General features: G+C 37.1%; 1 non-coding gene across 1 annotated transcript; it reads right to left on the bottom strand.

Annotated features, from left to right (window-relative positions):
- Positions 1–15,927: 15,927 nt before the first annotated feature.
- Positions 15,928–16,030, bottom strand: LOC130039663 (small nucleolar RNA U13). The gene has a single exon (XR_008794943.1). It is a non-coding gene; the product is annotated as a small nucleolar RNA U13 (small nucleolar RNA).
- Positions 16,031–17,318: the final 1,288 nt, after the last annotated feature.

Genomic DNA, 17,318 nt, shown 5'->3' with positions numbered 1-17,318 from the left:
TCAGTAACATCTTCAGCTATATTTACAGAGAAGCTTGTGGGTTTTCTGGTTAATTGGCCAAGTGGGTGATGAATTTTTAAGAATCCATCACCATCTTGTGGAAATGAAAACACCAACAATCAATCCTGTTGAATGAAAACATGCCAAATTCTAGGAACTATCATTGCTTTGGTAAGAAATCCAGAGATAGGGAAGATGTGAGGTACATTTTGTTTTCTTTACGTGTTTTATTTTTTATTTTAAATGCTATTGTATTCATAAACCTTAGATGAGCTGACTATTGAAAATGTAAAGGTCACATGGGTCAAAGAATTTATACCAGGAGCAACTATCACCCTTCAACTAGTTTTGGGTTACAAAAATTATAATTATCACTTAGAGGTTTGCTTGATGTAATTTTGCCTTGAGATAAAAACCAGAGTGGGGAGGAGAAGGAAAATATGAAATCTGACTTTCCCTTCACATAATATAATTAAAATAAAAATCAAACTGTCAGGCTACCGAATGTAGCCTGCCCACATGGCAGAGTCTGGCAAACTCCCCATGGCGTACCCAATATGCCAAATACCAGTAACAATGATGGGTCTCATTCTCCTAACCCTGAAAGAGCCTTGAATATGGCACTTTCTAAAAAAAATCTCAGGGCTAGGACGAAGAGACGTTACTGGGGCCTGCTCGAGGCAATCGACGAATAACAGGATGGCTGTGCTTGTGATTGATTGTGAAAAATCATCTTGCTCCTCATTTTTATATATTATTGTTTGTACTGGGCTGGAGCGATAGCACAGCGGTAGGGCATTTGCCTTGCACGCGGCCCACGTGGCCGACCCGAGTTCGATTCCTCCGCCCCTCTCAGAGAGCTTGGCAAGCTACTGAGAGTATCTCCTCCACAAGGCAAAGCCTGGCAAGCTACCCATGATGTATTTGATACGCCAAACACAGTAACAAGTCTCACAATATTACTGGGCCCGCTCAAGCAAATCGATGAACAATGGGAGGACAGTGACAATGATTGTTTGTACTATTTAGGGCAAACAGCAGTGATTCAATAAAAAAGCAATAAACTGAATTAAAAAAAACTAAGACTGAAACAGATTTTAGAAGGTTGAAACATATTTTCACAGCACGGAAATTCAGTATAAGGAAGGTTTTTGATATACCTGTTTTATTTTTTATAATTTTATTCTGACAGTTATTACAAACATTTATAAAAACAAGAGTGTCAAGGTTCAGAAAGGGCTGGGGCAGAGTTGCAAGGGCCTATGTCTGATTTCAGTGCACCGCCCCCATATCCCTGCAATTTGCTGTGATGTCTGCTGCCTTGTAACTGCAAGCACATATGTCCTTTGATAAAGTAACTGGGTTCAGGAAACTCACAGGTGAGAACCTACAATTATTGCTTCTGTTTCTCCTGGGTTTTCTGACCCACATAAATACACCTAGACTTCACTGTACAATTAGGAATAAAGTGAAGAAGATTGAACAATTGATTTTAATTGTAGTTTAAAAATGTCTTACAATTATTTACTTTACTTTTTTACCCATAAAGGAGAACTAGAAAGCTGTTTTAGACAGATTTCAGAGCAGAGAACCTAAAGTTAAATGTGTTATGATTCAAAAAAATTATTTTTTATGCCAAAGCTAGCATTGGTATAAGAAATAAAATGGTACTTTAGTTCTGGCGAACTACAATGAACAGAAATTTACATCTAAAATACTGAAAAATAACTGTAGGGATATAGTTTAATTTCTTTATTTCATTTTTTTCAAACTTATTGCTGAAACAACTTGTAGTGTTTATGAAAACGACAGTGGTTATCAGAGGATAGAGAACGGGTGGGGGGTTGAGTTGACTGGTCTTCATGGAGAGGGAATGGCATTTGATCTTGAAAGGTTTGTGCTGCGAATCTTAATTATGAATGCTAGAAGCAACATAAGGAAGGACCATGGATGGAGGGTATTGGACACTGGTGTTAGAGAGGCATGATGACTACATCAGAACCATAAATGTTAATACAACTGTAAATACATTACCTTAATTGCACCAGAAATAAAAGTGCAAGGCAAAAATGTTACCTGCTATGTATACTATCTCTCTGGCCCCTCTACCTGAAATTCTTTAGTATTTTAATTTAAAAAAGGTAAGTTAATCTGGGGATCAGAAAGATAGTGCATAGGACTTGTTCTGCATGTGATTTACCCAGGTTTGATCCCTTGCTCCCTAAGGGGTCCCCCAAGACCACCAGAAGTGATCCCTGAGTGCAGAGTCCAAAGTTAGACCTGAGCTTAGTCAGATGTGTCCAAAAACAAAACAAAACAAAAAAACAAAAAGAAAAATTAATTCTAAAAATGGATGCTTGGTTCAGTGATTTTCTACAAATTTTATGTTACAGCTCATTGGGGAAGAAGATTAGAATGTCCAATTCTGTTAAATATTTCATTTTATCATTAAAATGACATTCTTACTTGAGAGGTAATAGTTGAAATTGACAGATGGAAAATTATTTTTATTTTTACTGATTGCTGGGGGAAGGACAATCTCAAAGTTGACATACAGATGTTTAGTATAATTTTTATGCTTTAAAATGAGTATAAATGCATATTTATTAGACTTATTATATGGTATTTCATGTGCAAAAGTTATAGTTTGATCTTGACATGACACTAATTATCTATTTGACTTGAATTTTTTAAACAGAAATACATACTCACCTTTACTCCAACAGAGTAAGTGTAGCCAGACAATAATATTACCATACAATGAATAAGATGATGAGGAAGTAAAAAAGCAGTAGTATTTTGACATCCTGCAATCTACAACTTACTATTGAATCTAGTATCAGGAAAAATATAATGTTTACTGTAGAGGACTGCCAAGGGTTAAAAAGCAAATTATAAGTATCATAACTACAAAACTTTTAGAAGTATATTCATACTGTAAAGTTCTTTGAAAAAATACTTTAACTTTTAATTATAACTTGTGAAATATATAAACACAAACACATATGACTCTATACCTACATTTAAATGGAACTATTTATCATGGCAAGAAACTATTAGAGAATTCAGTGGGCTTTCTGCCAACATGGTAAAATGAATGATGAATCAGATATAAGGCAGAATTCTTTAATAATTTATTGGGTCATGAGTTATGGTTTTGTTCAATTGAAAATTATTAGATGGGTTTGCCTCAGGCGAAGAGCGCAGTGTATGGAAAAGAAAAATAGATTAAGCAAACATTCCATGGTTTAATCATTTCAAATTGTGTACTGGTAAAGGAAGCAATTTTACCTCCACACAATACAAACGCAAGATAGAAGTTGTTGGTACAATACTCTAGATGGGATATTGATAATGAATAGTTGTATAAGTCATTATTTTCATTAGATGCGTTTCTGTATGTTTGATGATAAAGGGCAATGCAAAAGCTAAAGCCTGCAGTTCTTGATTATATTGAGAGATATTTTTTCTCTGTTTATGATCACTGATTCATCTATAGACGGACTTCCCATTTATCCAATATACATTTATTGAGCATAAACTTGGTGCCAGAGTGTTTAGATTTCATTGTGGAGAACCATGTTTAAATAAATTTTCATGATGCTTCTTTTGAAGAGAAGATATAACCTTTAAATAAACCCTTTTAGACCAAAACATCATAAAATTTCCTGGATTGCCCAAAATAATGAAATGAATATATAAATAAAATTCCACCTGATAGTATAGCCAGTAGAGCATTTGCCTTGCACGCGGCAGACCCAGGTTCGATTCCTCCGTCCCTCTCAGAGAGCCCAGCAAGCTACTGAGAGTATTCCGCCCACAGGGCAGAGCCTGGCAATCTACCTGTGGTGTATTCAATATACCAAAAACAGTAACAACAAGTCTCACAATGGAGACATTACTGGTGCCTGCTAGAGCAAATCAATGAACAATGGGAGGACAGTGCTGTTCTTTAGAAATTCTGATTGCTTTGTTCTCACCCACAAAAATAGAATCTTTGTTAAGCAACTTGGTATGCATAAGAAATAACGGTAAATATATATGTATATATACACTAGTTGTATATATACATATACATACATATATATGTATATATATATATTAAATGAACTTCCAAACAATATGTATTTGGTTTCAGGATTTGGGATTTTGTTTGTGGAGGTTTTTTTTAATGATGTTTAAGGTTATTTTTCTTTACCTGTGAGTTCTCATAAGACTATTGTTTACAGAAAAATAAACTAAGAAAAGTATAGGAGTCACATTAATCTCACACACCATCTTGATAAATCTCCAACCAAAGTCTGAACATATGTAGGAATCTCATAGGAAAAATAGTAAGGTCATATATTTTGGTGGTAATTTCTCTCTGGCAGTGAGTTTCCATAAAATGTGTCTCTTAAGGACTGAAGGTCAACCTCCTACTTGGGAAAAGACAAAAGAAACATTTCAGCTGGTGTCAAGGCTTCTGAGCTACTTACTCAGTGACTAGTTCATACTGGTCAGAGGCAGAGTTCTGTCTGAGGCTGTAAAAGCAGTCTGGCTTTGTTGACACTGGAAGCTATCCATTTCTACACAGTTCTGTAGAGAAAACCTCCACATACACATTTCTTACATATTAAGCACACATTTCTGTGAAATATATAGTCAGCCCACTTCAATTTTATAGTATCTACCACAAAATAAATAAATAATTGGGATTCTATATGTATACATATATACATATTAAAATAAGGTATGTTATAAGCATAAAGTAGAAGATGAAAGACTATGTAAATCATGAGGAAAATATGGTAATTTTTTAATCTGAGTATATTAGTGAAAAGGTGACTTTGAGTAAGAACCAGGAGGAGTGAGGACATACATATCTATGGGAAGAGCTTTCCAGCAAATACTTTAAACAGTGGGGTGCTTTGGATTGCTTTTTTTTTTGTTTGTTGTTTTGATAATACTGGTATAGTTATAAAAAACAGGGTTTTTGATGAAGATCTAACCAGTCACCTACAAGCAAAGAGTGGTGCTTTTTAACACTGAACATAATATATTTTTTATTCTGACTGCAATAAAACTCTCACATAGGGTTGCCATGAATTGAGATCAATATAAATGTGATGAATCTGAGTGGTTTACACAAAATTAAGAAATAAGGGTTCCAGAAAAGAAATACCACAATTAAACAGACTAAAACCAGAGCTTCAACCAGTAGTGGGGCTGACTGTCACCCTGTTGACTAATTAGTCACAAACAAGAGGACACCATTGCAAGTTTTAAAATTTAACACCAATACCATTTTTAAAAGGGAAACTATGCATTTTATAGAACTGAATTTTTCACTGGCATCATTTGCCATCTAAAATTTGAGCTTGAGACAAAGTCTCAGTATGTTCATGACTGGTGAAAACTGAAATATATATATGTATATATATAAATATATAGATTATGAAAAGATTTCTAACAGCTCTGAAGCCATACTTCAGAGACTTTAATCGTGTATTGCTAAATATTAGTAATACACATAGCATTGATATAGCATTAGGTAAAAGGCTTGCAATACAGTCATGAGATTAAGGCGACAGTTCATTTATATTTTAATTTTAGCTTTATACTTATAAATCAGGAATATTACTGAATTTACATTAACGAAGACTGATAATCGATGCTTTCATTTAAACTTAAATACCAGTGCATGCAGCAGAATTAAATCCAGTGACTTTGATTTTTTTTTCCGTAGAGCTATTATAAAATTATTTGATCCATCTTTCTTAAAATCTTGAATCTGGTCCATTAAGACTTTAAAAAGAGCAGAGAAAAGATGCATTAAAAGGAAAAGCTTACATTCTGAGAAGCAGCTACCAAAACTTTAAGACATTCTTGTTTAGATGTAACATTTGTATTGTTTTGAAGGGAAACAAGCTATTACCTCTCTTTTTTTCTTTTAAGCAATGTGTCATATATAGTTAAAATTAAAAGCACTTTTCTGTCAGTAGCAGGATAAATTTGGGGTATCTGTAGACATAATTATGTGTATATATAAAGTGTCTTAGAATTACATAGCTTTGTTGGTTATTAATTTTGTACACTTACGATACTTATTTAATGTTTCTGCCAGCCATTTGCTACAAGCTTGTCTGACTAGTAGAAAAATATGTTAAGTACTAGCAAATTATACTTTTTATTGGTATAACATACTTTATTCTTTCCTCAGGGTTTTGATTCTTCCAATGATTATTTTAGTTTTTTTTTTTAAAGATACCGTGTCTATGGTCATTTCACACTGTCATTGTCCTCCCGTTGTTTATCAATTTGCTCGAGCGGGCCCAGTAACGTCTCCATTGGAGACTTTGTTGTTACTGTGTTTGGCATATGGAATACGTCATGGGGAGCTTGCCAGGCTCTGCCGTGCATGGTCATTTCAGAGGTTTGATGTTTAGGATATGAAGGTGATGACTATCTTCACTTATAATGAGCATTCCAATTATAGATGCTTATCACATTTTGTTTTTTTTGCTTTTGGGTCACACCCAGAGATACACAGGGGTTACTCCTGGCTTACACACTCAGGAATGACTCCTGGTGGTGCTTGGGGGAACCATATGGGATGCTGAGAATCAAACCTGGGTGGGCCACGTGCAAGGCAAATGTCCTCCCCACTGTGCTACTGTTCCAGCCCATCTGGCAAATAAAAAGGAAGATAGATAATACGTATTTCTGGAAAAGGGCAAAAGTGAAAGAATGATACACTGAATTTATACATGTTTATCATTTACTCCATAAATATATCTTAAAAAGAAAAATGGAAATATGACATTGGCAAGAAAGTGTGGGGATAATTTGTTTGCCTACATATGGCCAATCCTGGTACAATCCCAGCACCACAAATAGTGCCCAGCATTGCCAGAAGTGATCTCTGAGTACATAGCCAGGAGTAATCCCTGAACACAGTTATATGTGGTTTAAACTTGTCCCTCACACACCCCTCAAAAAAGAAATATGGAATTGAATGAATAAAGAGATTTCTATGTATATGCACACCGTATGTCTAATTGAGGTGGGTGTGCACAACATTTACACATCCCTCCCCACACATGTGTGTAAACACAGTGGAAAGACATTTTGCTACTTCTGACAATGCAATAAGGCAGGAAAGATTGACAAACATTGTATGATTTCACTTTCATGTGTAAGATACACATGTTAGTTACCAGAGTGGAGGAGAGGAAAGAAGAGAGTGGGCCAAGGCAGAATTAACACAGTGAAGAGTAGAACCCAGACTTGCTTGTGACCTTAAGGAAGTCCTAAACTATTGAACTCTGCAGCCTCTGCCCAGATGTGATCATTTTAACCAATGCCACTTTCATAATTTTTAAAATAAGAAAAATACAGACAAATTTTCACTCTACAGCTATTTTAATCAAAATTTTCCATTGGGATTTTAATATTCACTTCAAGTGCCAAATATTAAATACAGCCAATAATGGGCTTTTACAAGAATGTATAGATAGATACCAGGTTTAATATTTCATTCACGAACCCATTTGTGACCCAAGAATTCCATAGTGGAATTATTTCCAACTTTTTATTGAGGAGAAACTGCCATCATAGTCACCTACCTTTAGTCTGTTTTTTACAGACCTGCTATTTTTTTGTGCTTTCCAGACTAATCCATGCCTCCAATAAAGCTATAGTCATCAGGAAAATCTGTTAATATTTGAATCTTAGAATTTGATCATAGGTATTGAATCTTGTGACAAGCTTCTTGATATTAAAAATGGGGTAACTTATATCAAACCAACTTTACAATTTGATTGTGGGAGCTAAACAAGTTATAGTGGAAAATCTCTTAGAACAGAAACTCATATATAAAGATCACCTCTTGTGATAATACCCAAACTCTGTAACATAATTAGAAAAAAAATCACATTTAACTTTTATTTTAGACAGTATTTTCCTGTTCTCATTAGAAATTAATAAAATAATGCCAAATTCAGTTATAGATTTCTTTGTTGTTGTTTTTAGACACACCTGGCTGTGTACAGGGCTGACTGCTGGCTATGCACTCAGGAATCACTCCTGATCAGCTCAGGGAACTACATGGGATTCCAAGGATGGAACCAGGTCAGTTGCATACAAGGCAAGTACTCAAATCACTGAACTATTGCTCTGGACCCTCAGTCATAGATTTTAAATATAATAAACTTTATAACACATACATCAAAGATCAACTCTTATTTTACATTTTAAAAAGATCTCTTGGAATTGAATTCCTATACACAAATAGTGAATCTGAGGAGAAAGAGATAAAAGAATCTATTCCATTAAAAATTGTGTTTCACAACATCCAGTAGCTAGAAATCAACCTAACAAAAGAATTGGGAGATATATACTATGAAAACTTTAAATAATTCAAGAAGGAGACAGAAGACTTTAGAAAAGAATAAAAATATTATACTCTCATTGATTGAAATAATAAATAATGTTAATATGACCACCCTACTTAATTCCATATTGATTCAACACAATTCCCATCCAAGTTTAGTGATTATTCTGTGAAGACCTAGAAAAGTAAGTAATAAAGTTTTTATGGAATCAGAAGAGACCCTAAATTGTTAAAGTCATATTAAAAAAATAAGAGGTTAGGAGATATCTCCTTACTTAATTTAGATCCGTACAATAAAGCTCTATTGATTAAAACTGCATGGTACTGGCATAAAGATAATCATTGGGTTAGAATCTTATACCCAAGCATAGGAATCCATATTTAATGATAGTCGATTTTTGACAAAGGAGATGAGAACATATAATGGAGTAAAGACGGTTTCTTCTGCAAATGGTGCTTGGGAAAATGGATAAGCACGTGTGAAAAATTAAAACTGGATCTGTATCTCACACACTATACAAGAGTCAATTTAAAGTGAGCCAAAAACTCTTATATCTAACTGGAAACTATAACGTAGAATGACAAAAATACAGGCAGAGTGCTATAAGGCTTGGACTTCAGTGGCCTCTTTAATAATCAATGATCTGATACCAGTGACAAAGCAACAAGATAAAAAACTAAACAAATGGGACTACAATAAATTAATGAATTTCTTTTGCACACAGAAGCAAAAGGCAAGTAACTAATGGAAAAAATATGTAACTGCAACACACCTGATAAATAGTTGATATCCAGGACATCTAAAGTACCCCAAAAGAAAAAAAAAACAAGAAGAATAACAACAATAAATCTATAAGCCAAACACAAAAATGGGGAAAAAAAAGAACAGACGTTTCTCAGAAGAAGACAGGCAGATGGCCCAGGCACACGAAAGGTTCTCAGCATCACACAAGTTAGGCAAATCAAAATGAAAATGAGAAACTGCCTCACACCTGTGAGAATGGCACATTTCAAAAATAGTTGGAACAATTTGTATTGGTGGGGATGTGATGCAAAAAGATCTCTCATTCACTGCTGGTGTGAATGCAGTATCCCTCTGGGAAACAATATTTCAAGATCTAAATGAACTTAGAATTAAATTGCCATGTGATCCAGCATCTATCTGAAGGACAGAAAAATGTTTATTCAAAAGGATGTATCCACGCCTCATTATTCATTGCAGCACTTAACTATGAAACCAACTGAGATGTCTAATGACAGACGAACGGATTGTGAAGGTGTGGTACATATACACCATGGAATATTATGCAGCTTCAAGGAATGATGAAATCATGTAATTTACAGCAACCTGATTGGGCCTAGAAGATATGTTGAATGAAGTAGTGAATATGGAATAACTGATGAAGAAAGAGGGAATGCCTATATCATCCTTCAGCTAGAGCAGAGAGGAGAATGAAAAGAGAATGAAAAAAATCCAGGGGGAGGGGGAAGAAGAGGAGAAAGGGAAGTGATGGTGAAAGATAGCCCCATGACAATTGGGCCCTAGCAAAGCAAGTCCCAGCCCATATCCCGTCCTGCAGCTGCGGCAGGCTAGCAACACCTAGTACTCCCAACTCCTCCCTGCACCTGGAATTCGCCAGATAAGGCCACAAGGCCGGAGAAGGCCTAATGAGGCATCTTTTTGTCCTGGAATCCACCTAACAAGGCCCAACACCAAGTACTCCCATGTCCTTGCACCTGGAATTCACCAGATAAGGCCACATGGTCAGAGAAGGCCTAATGAAAAGGCCGAATTGACTGCCCGGTGGGAGGACCTGGTGACAGGTACAGAAGAGAGTGGCTGGTGCTGATGGCTTGTTGCAAAATGACTGGCTGCCTGCGTTCAGCATCTAATGTGATAATTCAAATGTATTGGGTGACTTGTGCGTGGGCTTTTCTGAAATGCTCTGGAAGATGCCCTATAAAAAGCCCCCTTTGAAGAGGCGGGGCTCTCAGTCACTGACGGTCTGTGGTCATGCTGTGAGCCTGAGCATGCTTGAATAAACCTCTTGCTTTTGCATGGACTTGGTCTCTCAGAGTTTTCCTTGACAGGTGAGGCTGTCCTGAGCTCGGACCCTAACAATGGGGAAGCAGGGATGAAGGGTTCACTACATTAAGGTGGGAGAGTGGTATAGCTACACATCTGAAGCACAGACTCAACCACGTTGAAAACATGAAAACATGAGATCTGAACTACCACTGCTGAACTTTGAAATGTGCTTGCCAAGGAGGTAGGTGGGCAGGGGAGAGGAGAGGAAGGGAGATGGGAACACTGGTGGAGAGATTGTTGTCAAAATATTGTCTGCCTAAATTCCAAACCATCAATGTAAATCATGATTCTTTAATATTTTATACATATATAATCATTTTGGCATAATATATATGTATATATTAGGTACACAGATATTGGCAAAATATATATGTACATATACTATATACAGAGATATTGGTTAAATCTTTTTAGAAAGTGTTGAAAGTTATTTTGGAAAGATTGTTTTTTCCCTATACTATAGATCGAGAAGAAAATTTCTGTGAAAACTACAGATCTCTTCCAGCTTGAGAAGCACTTTATAAACAGAGACAAAGAGGTCAAATATGAAGGTCCTGTGTTGTTTTCCTTGGGCACCATACCTGGCTGTACTTAGGGCTTCCTCCTGGCTTTGTCTTCAAGGATTGCTTCTCACAGTTCTTAGAGGACTACATGGATCAAATCTGGGCCTGCCATGTCCAAGGCAAGCATCCTTACTCCCTGACCTCAAAATTAATGTCTTAATTTATTTTCACAGAGACTACAGTTCTATGTTATGCTATCCCATATTAAATACCAACAACTCCAAATATCTTTGCTCTATTTTATAAAAATTTTGTTTTTCATCTCTTAAAATTACATCTGAGGGCTGGAGCGATAGCACAGCGGGTAGGGCGTTCGCCTTACAAGCGGCCAACATGGCCGACCCGAGTTCGATTCCTCCGCCCCTCTCGGAGAGCCCGGCAAGGCTACCGAGAGTATTCGATATGCCAGACACAGTAACAACAAAGTCTCCAATGGAGACGTTACTGGGCCCGCTCGAGCAACTCGACGATCAACGGGAGGGCCTTTACCTTAAAATTACATCTAATACTTCTCCCTAACTTACCATACAGTATCTATTTTTTTCAACTGAAAACCTTACCTTAAGTTTCTTAGAAAAAAATGCAATTGGAAGAGGAGAAACTAATTCATTTTTACAAGATGAAATGATATCCATCTGAAAAACCACATGCCTAAAATCCTGTTTTACTTCTTCAGTTCCGATTAAAGCACTCTGCTTCTTCATTTCTGTATTTTCTCTGATGAATCCAATATCCTCTTAACTTTGGAACATGATTCATCAACAATTATACATTTTTTTATGATTGACTTCACTCTTATACTTCATAGGGAAGTGTGAAAAACCTTTGAGCCTGGCCAGGGGGGTCCTGATGGCTCTGCCCCTAGCCACCTGCATTAGGGGTGGGCCTGGGCTGCTCCCTCAGCCAGGGTGGTCCAGGCCCCAGGGCAGACAACAGAGGAAGCGAGGGTCAAGCTGGTTGATTGATCAGATGCCATTTATTCCATTCTCCCCATGCGCCTGCCCCATCTCTCTGAGTCTCCCATTCTAGTCTCACATTACCTCTCATTCCCATCTCCTTCTGTCTCTCCCACTCATTTTTCTGCTCCATCTCACAGCTTGGGCTATCTCTCTCTCTCCCCGTGCCTGTTCCTGTATTCCTCTAAATCCTTCTCTCTCTGTCCCCCTTGCCTCTCCATGGTCCATCTTGCCACCCTGTGCTCTCTCCTCTCTCCAGCTCTCTTGCCTCCTATATTCCTCCTATATTCCTCTATCTCTCCAGGCTGACACTGCCCCCAGTCAGGTGGCCAAATAAACAAAAGAAAGCCCTTCCTGAGGACTCACCAAGTTCAAAGGGAACACCACCTAGGATAGTCCAAAGCCCTTCTTGACTGCCCAAGGGCAAAAATACCTCCCAAGGTGTTTTTCTCTTTTCCTCAGTCCAATAACTATCAACATATCAATGCTAGCTATTTTTGTATGGACACAGTAAGATGTAACATTGAGGCTTGTAGGACAGCTCTCCTGGGAACATCTTGCCACAGACTCAGACTTCAGCTCTCAGGCCAGATTAATTATTCCTAACCCTAGCAGGATCCAAATCTAGTTATTACTTTTTGGATCATGACAGCATTTTCCATGACCAAGCTCTTAACTTATAATTAAGCATTATGGAGCTTTAGCCAGGCCCATCTTAATGCCAGGGTAGCACATAGCTTACTGCTTGCCCTGGTTCCATCCAGTCCCTCTTCGGGACCCTCCTTTTGGGGGCACTAAAAAGTAAAGGCAGCTGAGGCTTAGGTGAGGGAACAGATGCCCAGGAGGGAAATATCACTGAGAGTCACATTAAAAAAGCATGTCTTCTTGTGTCCATACAAAAAGGACATTGCTCTGAATGAACTATGCAAAGAACTTAGGGAGAAGAGAAAAACAATATTTACAAGTCAACAGAGCACAAAGAAAGAAATTACAAATAAACAGAGGAATGGGAGCACTGTGATGGGAGCAACCCAATAAACCTAAACTACCTGAGGTTATGCAGGAAGGACAGAACAGTGTTATCCTACAGGGAAGTAAGATACCTTTTTCTCCAAACATTTCCTTCTCTCTTCCTATGAACTGTGGTAAAATTTCTACAAATGTCCTTTGCCCACAAACATCCACAAGTGATTAGCTTTGCCACATGCTATCACAGTGAGAATGGCAAACATTACTTCTAACCAAGATCTATGGAGCTACCATTTAGTTTTCTTTTTGTTATGTTCACCCAAAATTAGAAGAATTATGACTCAGATGAAAGAAACCAGTGCTAATACACACTCATACCAGAAAACTGCAACCACATTACATAAGTGACACTAATAAAGTTCATATATACATATATCTACACACACACACATAGACACACACACACTCACATATATTTGCTCGAGCGGGCCCAGTAACATCTCCATTGGAGATTTTGTTGTTACTGTGTTTGGCATATCAAATACCTCACGGGTGGCTTGCCAGGCTCTGCCGTGCGGGCGAGATACTCTCGGTAGCTTGCCGGGCTCTCCGAGAGGGACGGAGGAATCGAACTCGGGTCGGCCATGTTGGCTGCGTGCAAGGCAAACGCCCTACCGCTGTGCTATAGCACTCACATATATATGCATATATATTCAATGAAACATATCAGTTGGGACTATTTCTTAACTTTTCTTGTGTTTTGCTCTAATCCTACCTTTAAGATCAAAAGTCATAACGTATTCTTAAGTAGAATCCTGAAATCACTTAAGGCTGAAATAAAAAATAACCTCTATGTTTCTACTCCTTCTGTGTTACTACTAACCACTCTACCCCTTAATCTTTTGCCACTGAAATAAAATTATGAGGATGCACATGTTTGCATGGCACTTTAATACAAAATTAGTGCTCAATACTGAAAGATGAAAGTATGATCATTGCTTGAAAATGTACCCTAAACTTGAATATTATAATTGAGTTTATCTCAATGTTTCATACTTTAAAGACACCTATTAGTAGAAAATATAAAAGTTTTATCAACCCATCAATTCATCTATCTATTCAATAATAATCCATGAAAGACAAGGCCATAGTCTATGAGGCACAATGGTAGGCAGACTGTTAGACAGCAGACACAATCCCTGTCACTGAATGAGTTTTAGCTGCAGACTTCACCAGAGTTGAAAAGAAAGTACTACAATAAACCATTACAGGTATTATTACAGAGTCATGTTCAGAATATGCCATTAAAGTATATTCAAAAGAATCAAAGAATACAGATTAAAATAATCCTGCTTTTGAACTGAGAATAAGTTGGAAAGTGACTGAAGAGCCTAGGAAAATAGAACTAAATGCAATGACAAGATATTACGAAGTCTTTTGTGATAGAATATAAGTTTACTTTCAGCTTGGTAGAGTTTCACATGCTTAAAAAAAAGTGGTAAGTATATGAGACTTTGATTGTAACTTGTACATCATAGATTCCTCCCAGGAGGTAAAAATATGCCAAGTGCAAGTCGTTTGTCACTTTATTTTCTATGTGAGAAGTACTTCAAATGCACCATGAATCCATAGGAAACAGGCCTTATTTTAGAAGTAGTTTTCACGGATGTGTCTGAGCACCCCAAATACTATGTTTTTGCTTTTGTTTTGTTTGGGTTTTGGCCACATTAGTGGTGTTCAGCGTCTAGTCCTGGGTTGGCACTCCTGATGCAGCTTGGAGACCTTATGGGGCGCTAGGGATCAAAACCCAATTGGGAATTTTCAAGGAAAGACCACTGTATTATCTCTCCAGCTTAAGAAAAGTGCTTTGGACTCTGTTTATTTTCTTTGTTTTTGTGGCCATATCCTAAAGCTATCTCTCCAATAGCACAGCGGGTAGGGCATTTGCCTTGCACATGGCCAACCTGATTGACCCAGGTTTGATTCCTCCATCCCTCTTGGAGAGACTGGAAAGCTACCCAGAGTATATCGCCCACACGGCAAAGCCTGGCAAGCTACCCATGGCATATTTGTTATGCCAAACACAGTAACAAGGGACACAATGGAGACGTTACTGGGCTGCTTGAGTAAATCGATGAACGAGGGGAGGACAGTGACAGTGACCCCAAAGCAAGTGTCTTAACCTCTTTGCAGTGAATCTGGCACCAACATATGTGTATTCACAGTACTAATGCTGCAAACTTAAATCTCTAACTTGGGAGTCTGGTTGGTGTCAATCACTGTACTAAGAAAACAACAAAGAGCTTGTGTGAACTTCCGGGGATGTGGGAACAGTTACAGAACTGTCACTGCACAATTATGACAGGATATGCTAGAATGATTGCTTGACCCCATGTCACAGAAAAACTCCATTTATCCTTGAAAAACTTTCCAAATATTACACAAATCAATTTGGGTAAAATATAAAATTGACACAAATTATTATTGCGAATATAAACCAAAATGAGTTTTTAAAGTTATGCAAAAATATTAAGATAGGGAATATTTGGCCCAGAGAATGATTTATTTGCTTTTGATATTATAAACAGAGGGTATAATTGCAAATTAAGTTTATTATCATTTTTATGTCGGCATTATATTCTGAACTTCTCACTGAGAATACTGATGAAAAGAATTTCAGATGGGTATGCTTCATTTCAAAAATTTAATGCAGTATAGAAAACTATTCCATAAAGTAATATGAGCATCTGTGCTTTTGAGGTTTTTTTTCCCAACTAACACCAATTTTCATCTCCTTGAGTTCATTTTTTTCTTACTTTTGGTCATGATAACAAATACAACATGGAAACACAAAAATATGAAAGAAACTGTTTTGTAATAAACTTTAAGTTTGTGTTTGTGTTGGGTCCATTGGCTGTTATTGCACTTTATAACTTATTTTTCTGAAATTTCAAACTTCCTCTATTTATTTTTTTATGTCAGATGAGTAATGTGCAAAATATGTAGCAAAATTTAAGGGAGACACATACCACAAAGTCTGTGAACACACAATCATCATCCTTATGAACCAGAAAGGGATCCAAACTTTCTCTACTTCTATTCATTCCTTCCCTTCCAACTACATTTTTATCTAAGTATTGGGTACATACAATGTGCTCAGAATGGTTGAGGGGTAAGAGAAATAGTACAGTGGGTGTTTGCCTTACATGCTTCCAACTTGGGTTCAATCACAGGCAACACACATGCTCCCCTGAGAACGTTCAGGAGTAATTCCTGTACTCAGAGCCCAAGGATATCACTGGGTATGGCCAAATTTCCCTCTTCCCTCTCCAAAAAAAAATAGGTTTGGGATGGGGTAGATCAGGTTCATATGGTTCTACTCTTGTACATGTTACTTTATTCAATCAATCATATTATGCATAATTCATACTTTATGAGAAACATTAGAACTAATTGTTACAACTACCATTTGGGTGTGGGGCCGCTGGAAACACGTTTATAACCACAAAGTCTTAAACATGTCAAGTTTACTTATCTAAAAGCAGTCTTATAATTACTTACTGTTTGTTTTTTCTTTGGCAGAAGGAGTGCATTGCACATGCAGATGTGTCTGGGTTCACTCCTGCTGGGGTTTGGGGAACCATTTACGGTGTCAGGGACTGAACCCAGATCAGTGACCTGCAGGACAAACTTCTGATCCATTGTATTCTCTTGTTCAAATACAATTTAGTTTTGCTTACTTTGGAGGTCACATTCAGAGATGTTCAGTAGTTCTTCCTGACTCTGTGCACAGGAATGATCCCTGGAGATACTCAGAGACTTATGAAGCACCAGGGATCTAAATTGGGTTGAGCTGGGTACAAGACCAATGCCATGATCCCCTGACTGGATCTCTGGCCCCTTCTCATCTATTTCCTTCTCATTTTGACACCATCACTTTCTAAAGAACTCATTTTGAAAACTCAATGTATTCTTTTAAAATTATTGCTCTTTTTGCTTCAGTTCAGTTGTTAATATCACACCAGTTAATTAGTCCTTGCAAGAAATAGTTATTTCATCATTTATCACTTTTCTCTATAATTTTATGACCACGTGGTTCAAATAACCCAAATGTGTCTTCCTTAAAATACCTGAACTAACTTTTAGAGCATTTAAACTACTTCAGTACAGTGAAACCAATTTCCTGAGCTACATGTCCACAATTGGTAAGAACAGAATAATGGTCTCTCATTTTAAGGTTGTTTCTTTTTCTTATAATATATATTATGTATTCATCTATTGCTAATTTTCTTAGATTTTGCCCTAATTCCTACCAGCAGTGATGTTTTTCATTGCTCTGTTACCATTTTTCTTTCTCTTTGATATTT

The sequence above is a fragment of the Sorex fumeus genome, unplaced genomic scaffold (assembly GCF_029834395.1).
Source record: "Sorex fumeus unplaced genomic scaffold, SorFum_2.1 ptg000092l, whole genome shotgun sequence".
NCBI classification, from domain to species: Eukaryota; Metazoa; Chordata; class Mammalia; order Eulipotyphla; family Soricidae; genus Sorex; species Sorex fumeus.
The sequence above is the reverse complement of the archived record's forward strand: the minus strand, read 5'-3'. Positions and strand labels throughout refer to the sequence as shown.